This window comes from Sus scrofa, chromosome X (assembly GCF_000003025.6).
Source record: "Sus scrofa isolate TJ Tabasco breed Duroc chromosome X, Sscrofa11.1, whole genome shotgun sequence".
Lineage (NCBI taxonomy): Eukaryota > Metazoa > Chordata > Mammalia > Artiodactyla > Suidae > Sus > Sus scrofa.
Genome location: NC_010461.5, coordinates 20,661,097 through 20,673,258, shown reverse-complemented (window position 1 = coordinate 20,673,258; position 12,162 = coordinate 20,661,097). Strand labels below are relative to the sequence as shown.

The following is a 12,162-nucleotide window of genomic DNA, read 5'->3' as shown; positions in this document are numbered from 1 at the left end:
CCCTAGCCTGGGAACTTTCATATGCCACACTTGCAGCCCTAAAAAAAAAAAAAAAAAAAAAAAAAAAAAAAAAAAAAAAAAAAAGTGGGAGGGAGGGAGAGAGAGACACCCAAGTAATCTTTGTTCCCAATGAAGGAACTGACTGACTTTGTAAGCTTGTGGAGCAAGAAGGGTGGTTAGATGTAAATTGAAATTTTCTTCTTCCAGAAGGCCTACAGATACTCATTTAGGTAAAAGGAAAGCATCTGATCTGGGGGACCTGTGTCTTTTCTCTGTAGCTTCTGGAATCAACATTTTCTTTCACTGTGATTCTTTTTTTTGTGTGTGTGTGGCATTACATGAATGAGATACCATCAACCTTTAGACCTCTATTGTGAGAAAAAAGGTGCTGGTAAGAGACTACAAATAATTTTTTGGAAGTATTTTATCTTTTATAAGTTTAAAACACTTTTTGGATATTTATTTATTTATTTTTTATTTATTCTTGTTGTTGTTGTTGTTGTTGCTATTTCTTGGGCCGCTCCCGCGGCATATGGAGGTTCCCAGGCTAGGGGTCCAGTTGGAGCTATAGCCACTGGCCTACGCCAGAGCCACAGCAACGTGGGATCCGAGCCGTGTCTGCAACCTACACCACAGCTCACGGCAACACCGGATCGTTAACCCACAAGCAAGGGCAGGGACCGAACCCGCAACCTCATGGTTCCTAGTCGGATTCGTTAACCACTGCGCCACGACGGGAACTCCTTTTTTGGATATTTAAGAGGAGTCTTTTGCAGACTTTGTCAAGCATGGTAACCATGTGATTCTTGAATGGAGTTCTTTCCAGAAGGAAGAGAGAATGAAAGGTAGTGTTTATTGGACAAGTCATGCAGAGGGAACCCAAGGCAGGCAGAGAAATCATTCCTTGTTTATGCCCCTTTATTTTGAGTGGAAAACCATTTCTTGCACAAGCGCTACCACCTGGAGTCAGATTTGAAGCTTTGGGAGCCCTGGGGAGATGTCTGCAGTGGTTGGACATTGGTCATTCTGGAAACCCAAGCTTGGAGGTGATTAGGTGTGGGTGACTCTTAACAGGAACGATGACCTGGGCCTGGCTTAGCACATCAAAGTAAGATCAAAGGAAGCGTGCAACTCTCAGTACATTCTTGTAAATTGGAAAAGGCAATAAATTAATATTAGCACCTCTCTAGGACACTAGGCAACAATGGTTTCACTGATTTTCTGAATGATTCCTTCATTTAACAGCTATTTCTTAGGCTCCTACTATGTGCTAGGCATTCTTCTCTACCCTGGGGATGCAGCCATGAACAAAGTAGACTATGTCCTCAGATAACTTAGAGTCCAAGAGGAGGCAGACACTGCCCAGTAAACAAGTAAATACTTGTAATGGTACTGTGAAGAAATGTAGAATAGAGTAAGAGGAAAGAATGACTTGGAGATAGGGGAGGAGGGCTGTTTCAGGCATGCAGGTCAGAAGGGGACCTCTGAAGTGTTGACAGTTGTGCAGAGACTTGACTGAAGTAAGGGTGCACAAAAGCCAGAGCGCCTGGCTTGTGTGTGTTCTTCTCAGCAGTCCAGACAAGACTGTTGGGCCAAGTTGGAAAAGACATGGTAGCTACAATGATGTGTTATTTTATTGATTTGTGAATCTTGAGGGCTTTCATAAAAGCACAGGTGATTTAGTACTCAGAGAAATTAACATGGACAGAGTTCAGAGCCAAGAAATAAAGCAGAAGTGAAGGAGAACAACTCCAGCAAGAATTCCTACACTTAAAAAATGTGGAGTTCCCTGTCATGGCTCAGTGGTTAACGAACCCGACTAGGAACCATGAGGTGGCAGATTTGATCCCTGGCCTCACTCAGTGGGTTAAGGATCTAGTGTTGCCATGAGCTGTAGTGTAGGTCGCAGATGCGGCTCGGATTCCGCATTGCTGTGGCTCTGGCGTAGGCCGGCAGCTACAGCTACAGCTCCAATTTCGACCCCTAGCGTGGGAACCTCCACATGCCACAGGTGTGGCCCTAAAAAAAGACAAAGAGACAAAAAATGTTACTGAAGTATAGTTGACTTATAATGTTGTGTTAGTTTCAGGTGTACAGCAAAGTTAATCAGCCATAGATGTAAAATATATAAATCCATTCTTTTTTTCACATTCTTTCCCCATATAGGCCATCGCAGAGTACTGAACAGATTTCTCTGAGCTAGTAGTAGTACCAATTGATTTTGTACATAGTAGTATGTATATGCCAATCCCAACGTCCCAATCCATCCCTCCTCCAAATGTTTCCCCTTGGTAACCATAAGTTTGGTTTCAAAATCTTTGAATCTGTTTCTCTTTTGTATCATTTTTAAATTAGATTGTGCATATTAGTGATCTCATATGATATTTGTCTTTCTCTGATTTACTTCACTTGGTATGATAATCTCTAGGTCCATCCATGTTGCTGCAAAGGGCATTATTTCATTGTTTTTTATGGCCAAATAATATTCCATTGTATATATGTACCATATCTTCATCCAGTCCTCTGTTGATGGAGATATAGGTTGCTTCCATGTCTTGGCTCTTGTAAATAATCCTGCAGTGAATATTGTGGTGCATGTATCCTTTTGAATTATGATTTTCTCTGGATATATGTCCAGGAGTGGGATTTCTGGATCAGATGGTAGGTTTTTTTTTTTTTTTTTTTGGCTGCACCAGGGACATATTGAAGTTCCCAGGCTGGGGATCAAATCTGAGCTGCAGCTGCAACCTACACTGTAGCTGTGGCAATGCCAGATACTTAGCCCATTGTGCCAGGCTGAGGATTGAACCTGTGCCACCTCAGAGACAATGCCAGATCCTCATACGGTAGTTCTATATTTAGTTTTTAAAGGAACCTCCACACTGCTTGCACCAACCTACATTCCCACCGGCAGTGTAGGAGGCTTCCCTTTTCTCCATACCCTCTCCAGCATTTGTTTGTAGATCATTTAATTATGGCCATACTTTTTGGTGTGAAGTGATACCTCATTGTAAGTTTTGATTTGCATTTTCCTAATGATTAGTGATGTTGAGCCTCTTTTCATGTACTTTTGGGCCATCTGTCTTCTTTAGAGAAATTTCTATTTAGATACTCTGACCATTTTTTGATTGGGTTGGGTTTTTTCGATATAAAGTTGAGTGAGATGTTTATATATTTTAGAGATTAATCCCTTGTTGGTTGCTTCATTTGCAAAGATTTTCTCCTGTGGGTTGTCTTTTTTATGATTTCCTTGTGCAACAGCCTTTAATTATATCCTGTTTGTTTATTTTTATTTTTATTTTCATCACTCTGGGAGGTGGATGCAAAAAATATTGCTATGATTCAAGAAATCCTAAACCTCTTAGCAGTCATGGCAAAAGGAGCCACCCAGTCGTTCCCTAACACTCAAATGCTAGAGTTGATGCTGCTCCATGGTGGAGAACTAGTTCTTCCCACCCTGAATTCTGGGATGTTTCTGAGGGTTGTTGCCTAAGCAGCATCGAGTAATCCAGTGAACCATGTCCTCTCTAGTAGATTGACAAAGAAATGTAGATGCCCCCTCCATGGCTATCACATGGATTTTCTGTGGAAGCCAAAGGCATGTTAAACTACTAAGACCATCATGGAGACCGTATCTTTTTTTTTTTTTTTTTTTTGGCTTTTTAGGGCCACACCCGTGGATATGGAGATTCCCAGGCTAGGGGTCTAATCGGAGCTACAGCTGCTGGCCCACGCCACAGCCACAGCTATGAGGGATCTGAGCTGCAGCTCATGGCAACACCGGATCCTTAACCCACTGAGCGAGGCCAGGGATCCAACCCACAACCTCATGGTTCTTAGTCGAATTTGTTCCTGCTGCACCACGACAGGAACTGTGAGACCGTATCTTTTGACAGATGACAGGGACTACAATGTGGATGAGAAATGAAGCTGTAAAAATGTGGTATGTAGCCTTCTGGGGACAGTGCCAGAGTAAGAGTGAAAACCTACAAGCAGCATAAGCAATAATAATTTCAACATGTTCTTTTGTCCACTGATTTATTATTATTCTACTTAAAATAATTGGCAATACTCTGAAATATTTTTAGACCACCCTGTTAATAAAATTGTATAAGCTTGTATTTCATGTGTCTCCACTAATGTAGTGTATTTGATTCCTAGTCTTTTAGACAGAATCTCAAACCTCCTGTGTGTAAGACATTGGAGCTCACATCCCATGAGTGGCATTGCTATGATGAATGCATTTTGTAAAACTGTGCATAAGCCTATATTTCTTTGATGTATATAGTGGTTGCCTTCCTCTAAAATTCAGCATTTATCACAGCTGTGCCAGAAATACTTGGCAATTATTCGTAAAACAGAGTTAGGGGCTAGATCCAAATAATTTCAAATAATTATGTAGAGACATTCAGAAATCTTGCAGGATGTGAGAAAATTCTCACGTGGGGCTGCCCCAAACATAGCAAGATGTTTGGCATTGTTGGTACCTTGCCCACTAAATGCCAGTTGCTGCTTCCAATAATAGTGACAACTGAATATGTCCACAAGTTTCCAGAACTGCTTCCTAGGGCATGATGATGCCTTTGTTGAAAATCATTGTCTTAGACTAAGAGTCTTCATGTTTTGTTCCCCACAATCCTTAAAAGAATGTTGAAAAACTGTATATGTCCTTAAAAATGTTTAAGTTGATACCTAAAATTTGGTATCCTAAGTTTAAATAGTTGTAAAAGATATGATTTCTGGAATATTATAAATATTACCTTTTCCAAAAATCAATTAACTGAATTTTTCTGGCAAGTTTTACATTCACTGCAAAATTGAGCAGAAAAGACAAAGATTCCCATTTACCCACTCATGCACAGCCTCCCCCATTATTAACATCCCCCACCAGAGTGGTAAGTTCGATACCGTCCATGAACCTACAGTGACACATTATTGTCACCCAAAGTCCACAGTTGAATACATGAGAGTTCACTTTTGGTATTTTATATACTGTGGGTTTAGACAAATGTATAAAGACATATGTCCATGATTGTAGTATTGTACAGAACAGTTGCAGTGAGCCCTTAAATGCCTCTGTGCTCTGCCTATCCATCTGTCCTCTCACCGAACCCCTGGAAAGTGTCTCTGGTTTTGCCTCTTCCAGAATGTCATATAATTGGAATCGTAAAGTATGTGCCTTTTTCAGATTGACTTCTTACTCCTAGTAAAATGCATTTAAGGTTTCTCTGTGTCTTTTCATGGCTTGTTGACTCATTTCTTTTTAGCACTGGGTAATATTCCATTGTCTGGAGGTACCACAGTTGATTTACCCATTCACCTTCTGAACGACATCTTGGTTGCATCTAGGTTTTGGCAGTTATGAATAAAGCTGCTGTAAACATCTATGTGCATGTTTTTCTATGGACGTAAGTTTTCAGTTCATTTTGGTAAATACTAGTGAGTATGATTGCGATCATATGTTAAGAGTATGTTTTGCTTTGTTAGAAACTGCCAAACTGTCTTCCAAAGTAGCGGTACCAGTTTGTATTCCCACCAGCAATGAGTGAGAATTCCTGTTTCTCCAAATCCTCGCCATCATTTGGTATTGTCAGTGTTCTGTATTTCGGTCATTCTAATTAGCTTGTAGTGGTATCTCATTGTTTTATTTTGCAATTTCCTGATAACATAGGGTATTGAACATCTTTTCATATGCTTATTTAACATCTGTATATCTTCTTTGGTGAGGTGTCTGTTCAGATCATTTGTCTGTTTTCACCAGGATGTTCATTTTCTTATTGTTGAGTTTTATGAGTTTGGATAACAGGCCTCTATTAGTTGTGTTTTTTCAAGGATTTTCTCCCAGTCTGTGATTTTTCTTTTCAATCCATTGACATTGTTTTTTGCAGAGCAGAAATTTTTAATTTTAATGAATTCCAGCTTATCAATTGTATCTTTTTTTTTTTTTTTTGTCTTTTTGTCTTTTTGCTATTTCTTGGGCCGCTCCGGTGGCATATGGAGGTTCCCAGGCGAGGGGTCGAATTGGAGCTGTAGCCCCCGGCCTACGCCAGAGTCACAGCAACACCAGATCCGAGCCACGTCTATTACCTACACCACAGCTCACGGCAACGCCGGATCGCCAACCCACTGAGCAAGGGCAGGGACCGAACCCGCAACCTCATGGTTCCTAGTCGGATTCGTTAACCACTGTGCCACGACGGGAACTCCCAATTTCACATACTCTTTATCAGGCTCCTAGACGGGAACTTCAATTGTATCTTTGATGTTGTATCTAAAAAGCCACTGCCAGGAGTTCCCTTCGTGGCGCAGTGGTTAACGAATCCGACTAGGAACCATGAGGTTGCGGGTTCGGTCCCTGCCCTTGCTCAGTGGGTTAACGATCCGGCGTTGCCGTGAGCTGTGGTGTAGGTTGCAGACGCGGCTCGGATCCCGCGTTGCTGTGGCTCTGGCGTAGGCCGGTGGCTACAGCTCCAATTCAACCCCTAGCCTGGGAACCTCCATATGCCACGGGAGCGGCCCAAGAAATAGCAACAACAACAACAAAAGACAAAAAAAATAAAAAAAATAAAAAAATAAAAAGCCACTGCCAGAATTTCTGTCATGGCGCAGTGGTTAACAAATCCGACTAGGAACCATGAGGTTGTGGGTTTGATCCCTGGCCTTGCTCAGTGGGTTGAGGATCTGGCGTTGCTATGAACCGTGGTGTAGGTCGCAGATGCGACTCGGATCCCGCGTTGCTGTGGCTCTGGTGCAGGCCAGGGGCTACAGCTCCGATTCGACCCCTCGCCTGGGAACCTCCATATGCGTGGGAGCTGCCCTGGAAAAGGCAAAAAGACAAAAAATAAAAATAAAAAAATAAAAAGCCACTGCCATACCTAAGGTCATCTAGGTTTTCTCACATGTTACCTTCTACAAGTTTTATATTTCTGTATTCTACATTTTGATCTATGATCCATTTTGAGCTAATTTTTGTAAGGGGTATAAAATCTGTGTTTAGATTCCTTTTTTGCATGTGTTTGTCCAGTTGTTACAGTACCATTTGTTGAAAGGATTATCTTTGCTCCACTGCATTACCTTTGCTCCTTTGTTGAAAATCAGTTATATTTATATGGATCTATCTCTGGGCTCTCTCTTCCACTCCATTGATCTCTTTGTCCATTCTTTGACAAATACCACACCTTCTTGTTTATTGTAAAAAAATTTTTTTTGGTCCTTTTTCGGCCACACTAGAGGTATATGGAAGTTCCCAGGCCAGGGATCAAATCCAAACCTCATCTGTGACCAAAGCCACAGCTGCAGCAACTCAGATCCTTAACCCACTGCACCACAATGGAAACTCCTACTGTAGATTTATAGTAAGTGTTGAAGTTAGATACTGCCAGACTTTGTTCTTTTCTTCCAATATTGATTTGGCTATTCTGGGTCTTTTGCCTCTCCAAATAAACTTTATTATCCGTTTATCATTAGCCACAAAATAATTTGCTGGTATTTGGGTTAGGATTACTTTGCATCTAGAGATCAAGTTGGGAAGAAAAAAACATCTTGACAGTATTGAGTCTTCCTATCCATGAACATGAAATATATTTCCATTTCTTTCATTCCTTGATGTCTTTCACCAGAGTTTTATCATTTTCCTCATCTAGATATTCTACACACTTTGTTGAATTTATACCTAAGTATTTTATTTGTTGAGGTTGCTAATGTAAACAGTAATGTGTTTTTAATTTGAAAGTCCATTTGTTCAGTGCTAGTATATAAGAAAGTGATTGACTTTTGTATATTAATTAACCTTGTATCCTGCAACATTCCTATAATTTCTTATTAGTTCTAGGAGGTTTTTGGGATTGTGGATTCTTTAAAATTTTCTACATAGACAATCATGTCATCTATGAACAAAAACAGTTTTATTCCTTCCTGCTCCATCTGTATCCCTTTTATTTCCTTTGTTTGTGTTACTGAACTAGCTAGGATTTCCAGTACTATGTTAAAAAGCAGTGGTGAGAAGGGATATCCTTGCCTCATTCATGATTTTAGTGGGGAAACTTCAAGTTTCTCACCATTGAGTAGGACGTTAGTATAGGTTTTTTGTAGATAGTCTTTATCAAGCTGAGGAGCTCTCTTTTATTTCTAGTTTGCTGAGAGGTTTTTTTTTTTTTATCATGAATGGGTACTGGATTTTATCAAATGCTTTTTCTACATCTACTGATATGATCATGTGATTTTTCTTCTTTGCCTGTTGATATGATGGATTACATTAATTGATGATGTTTTACTTTTTGGATTTTTTAAATTGGCATATATTTGATGTACAGTATTATATAAGTTACAGATAACACCATATAGTGATTCACAATTTTTGAAGGTTATACCCCTTTAGAGTTATTATGAAACATTCACTTTATTCCCTATGTTGTGCAATATATCCTCATAGCTTATTTATTTTATACATACTGGTTTGTACCTCTTAATCCCCTACCTCTATCTTGCCCCTCTCCCCTTGCCACTCTCCACTGGTAACCACTGGTTTGTTTCCCATATCTGCGAATCTGTTTACCTGTGATAAATCCCACTTGGTTATGGCATATACTTATTTTTATACACTGTTGGACATTTTATTAAAGGGTTTTGTATCTACATTCATAAGACATAATTGTCTGGTTTTCCTTTCTTGTAAGGTGTTTGGTTTTGGTATTAGGATATTGCTGGCCTCACAGAATTAGACATTCCCTTAGGTGGCATTCCCTCTCCTTCTATCTTCTAGAAGAGATTGTGGAGAATTGATATAGTTTCATCCTTAAATGCTTGGTAGAATTCACCAGTGAACCCATCTGAGCCTGGTGCTTTTCTTTTGGAAGGTTATTAAATATTAATTGAATTTCTTTAATAGATACAGACTTATTCAGATTGTCTATTTTAGAGTTACTGTTGTGGCTCAGTGGGTTAAGAACGCAACATGGTATCTGCAAAGATGTGGGTTAGATCCCTGGCCTCACTCAGTGGGTTTAAGTCTCTGGTGTTGCCACAAGCTGTGGCATAGGTTGCAGATGCAGCTCAGATCCAGTGTTGCTGTGGGTGTGGTGTAGGCCTGCAGCTACAGCTTCCATTTGCCCTCTGGCCTGGGAACTTCCCTATGCTGCAGGTATGGCCGTAAAAAGAAAAAAGATTGTTTATTTCCTCCAGTGTGAGTTGTGGCAGCTTGTGTCTTTCAAGGAATTGGTCATTTTCCTCTATGTTAGCACATTTGTGGGCACAGGGTTGCTCATATATCGTTTGTTATCCTTTTAATTTCCATGAGATCTCTAGTAAAATCTTCTTTTTCATGTCTGATATTAGTCATCTGTATCTTTTCTCTTTTTTTTTTTCTTTGTTAGCTTGGCTAGAGCCTGATCAATTTTATTGATCTTTTAAAGAACTAGCTTTTGTTTTTGTTGACTTTCTTCATTCCTATTTTTACTTTCATTGGTTTTGGCTCTGGTTTTTTATTATTTATTTTGTTTTGCTTACTTTAGATTGAATTTGCTCTTTTTTTCTAGTTTTCTAAGAAGGAAGCTTAGATTATTGATTTTAGATTTTTAAAATATATACATTCATTGCTATAAATTGCCCTCTAAACAGTGTTTTCATTGCAATGCACAAGTTTTGATAAGTTGTGTTTTCATTTTTAGTTCAAAATAGTAAAAATATATATTTTTTTTAATTAAAAAATGTTTCTTGGGAGTTCCTGTTGTGGCTCATTGGGTTATGAACCCAACTTTTGTCGATAAGGATGTGGGTTCAATCCCTAGCCTCACTCAGTGGGTTAAGGATCCAGCACTGCTATGAGCTGTGGTGTAAGTCACACATGTGGCTTGGGTCCTGTGTTGCTGTGGTTGTGGTATAGGCCAGCAACTACAGCTCTGATTTGACCCCTAGCCTGGGATCTTCCATATGCCACAGATGCAGCCCTAAAAAGCAAAGACATAAAATTTTTTAAAAAAATTTCTTGATTTATTCTTTGATCCATGTGTTACTTAGCAATGTGTTGTTTAATCTCCAGTTATTTTGGGATTTTCCAGCTCTTTTTCTTTTGTTGATTCCTACTTTAATTGCATTGTGATCTGAGAGTAAGCATTGTATGATTTCTGTTCTTTTAAATTTGTTAAGGTGGGTTTAATGGTCCAGAATGTGGTATATCTTGGTGAATGCTCCACGTGAGCTTGAGAAAATATGTATTCTACTGTTGGTGCTGTTGAGTGCACACACACACACACACACACACACACACACACACAGACACACAAAATTGAGTATATTGTTGCTATTATTATTTTGAACACATACCGTAATCTCTTAGATCAATTAAGAGTAAGAAAGATAAAAGTTTTTGGAGTTCCCGTCATGGCGCAGTGGTTAACGAATCCGACTAGGAACCATGAGGTTGCGGGTTCGGTCCCTGCCCTTGCTCAGTGGGTTAACGATCCGGTGTTGCCGTGAGCTGTGGTGTAGGTTGCAGACGCGGCTCGGATCCTGCGTTGCTGTGGCTCTGGCGTAGGCCGGTGGCTACAGCTCCGATTGGACCCCTAGCCTGGGAACCTCCATATGCCGCAGGAGCAGCCCAAGAAATAGCAACAACAACAACAAAAGACAAAAGACAAAAAAAAAAAAAAAAAAAAAAAAAGAAAGATAAAAGTTTTTGTTTTTATCTTCACTTATTTCTAATGCTCTTCCTTTTTAAAATTTAGATCTGAATTTCTGAACTACATAATTTTCCTTCTTTCTGAAGAACATTTTAAAACATTTCTTGTGGGCATTCCTGTTGTGGTGCGTGGAAATGAATCCAAGTAGTATCCATAAGGATGTGGGTTCCATCACTGTTCCTGCTCATGGGTTAAGGATCTGGTGTTGCCATGAGCTGTGATGTGGCTCAGATCCTGCATTGCTGTGGCTGTGGCATAGGCTGGCAGCTGTAGCTTCTATTCGACCCCTAGCCTGGGAACTTCCATATGCCACGGGTATGGCCCTAAAAAGCAAACAAACACAAACACAAAACATTTCTTGCAAAGTAGGTCTACTGGAAACAATTCTGTCAATTTTTGTTTGTCTGAGGAAGTCTTTATTTCCCCCTCCCTTATAAAGGATAATTGTGTAGTGTATAAAATTTTAGGTTGATGGGGTTTTTTCTCCCAACATTGTAAATATTTCACTCCATTCACTTCTTACTTGCATTGTTTCTATGGAGAAGTCCAACGTAATTTTTATCCTTGCTCCTCTATAGGTAAAGTTTTTGTTTTTTGTTTTTACCCTTGGCTTCTTTTGAGATTTTTTTCCTTTGGTATTTATCCTGCTAGGTATTCTCTAACATTTAAATGAGATGAGTAAGATGAACTGGTAGGTGAATATTTTTGTAAATGAACATATTACTGCTAGAATGAGACAGGGTTTAACATTGATTTTATTCCTATTTTTCTTTGTTACAAAAGTAAGTGCTGAAATATTTTGTTCACACAAGTACTTAGATGGAAATGGAAAACATTTGTTATAGTGATGCCAGTCAGTTTTTGAACTCCTGAGTTATTTGCCAAATACCACAAAATAACTTACTGTCACCAAAATAATTGCAATGATCTATGAAGTGACAATTTATTTTAGGACCTTTTTTCAAATTTACTGTTATAAATTGATTAGAAATAATCTGACCTGCCAAAATATTTGTTTCCAAGCTGTTAGAATAATTTACTTTCTCCCTTTTTGGAGGTAAAACACAAAGGCTTTATCAAGACTTAAAAGTCACTCAATTATAATCCATACTCTTTTCCCTAAAATCAACCTATTCAACCAGATATACTGATAAAGGTTGGGGAATATGAAATATTGTTAATTATAATATTGCCAATTCAATAATTTAAAAAATGCATTTATCATTTGCCTAAAACTTAAAAAAAACCCTTTGAGACTGCAATTTCAGTTTATCAGATTTGCTGAAAACACCATCTAATCCAATTGACAAAGCCAGTCCTCATTGTCAAACCTACTAAAAATCTGGGAACTAAGAAAAAGTCTTTTCAATTCAAATATATTAATATATTTCAATAAGCTTTATAAAAACCACTGGGAAATAAATTATGGAATCCAATGTATAAAAAAGAATCAGTCAAGACTAAAATGATGTAGATATAACAAGTT

The 12,162-nt window shown here is 38.9% G+C and overlaps 1 protein-coding gene across 6 annotated transcripts in view; it reads left to right on the top strand.

Annotated features, from left to right (window-relative positions):
* PCYT1B (phosphate cytidylyltransferase 1, choline, beta) overlaps positions 1-12,162 on the top strand; it is a 137,313-nt gene that overhangs the window by 69,823 nt on the left and 55,328 nt on the right. The window lies entirely within an intron of this gene.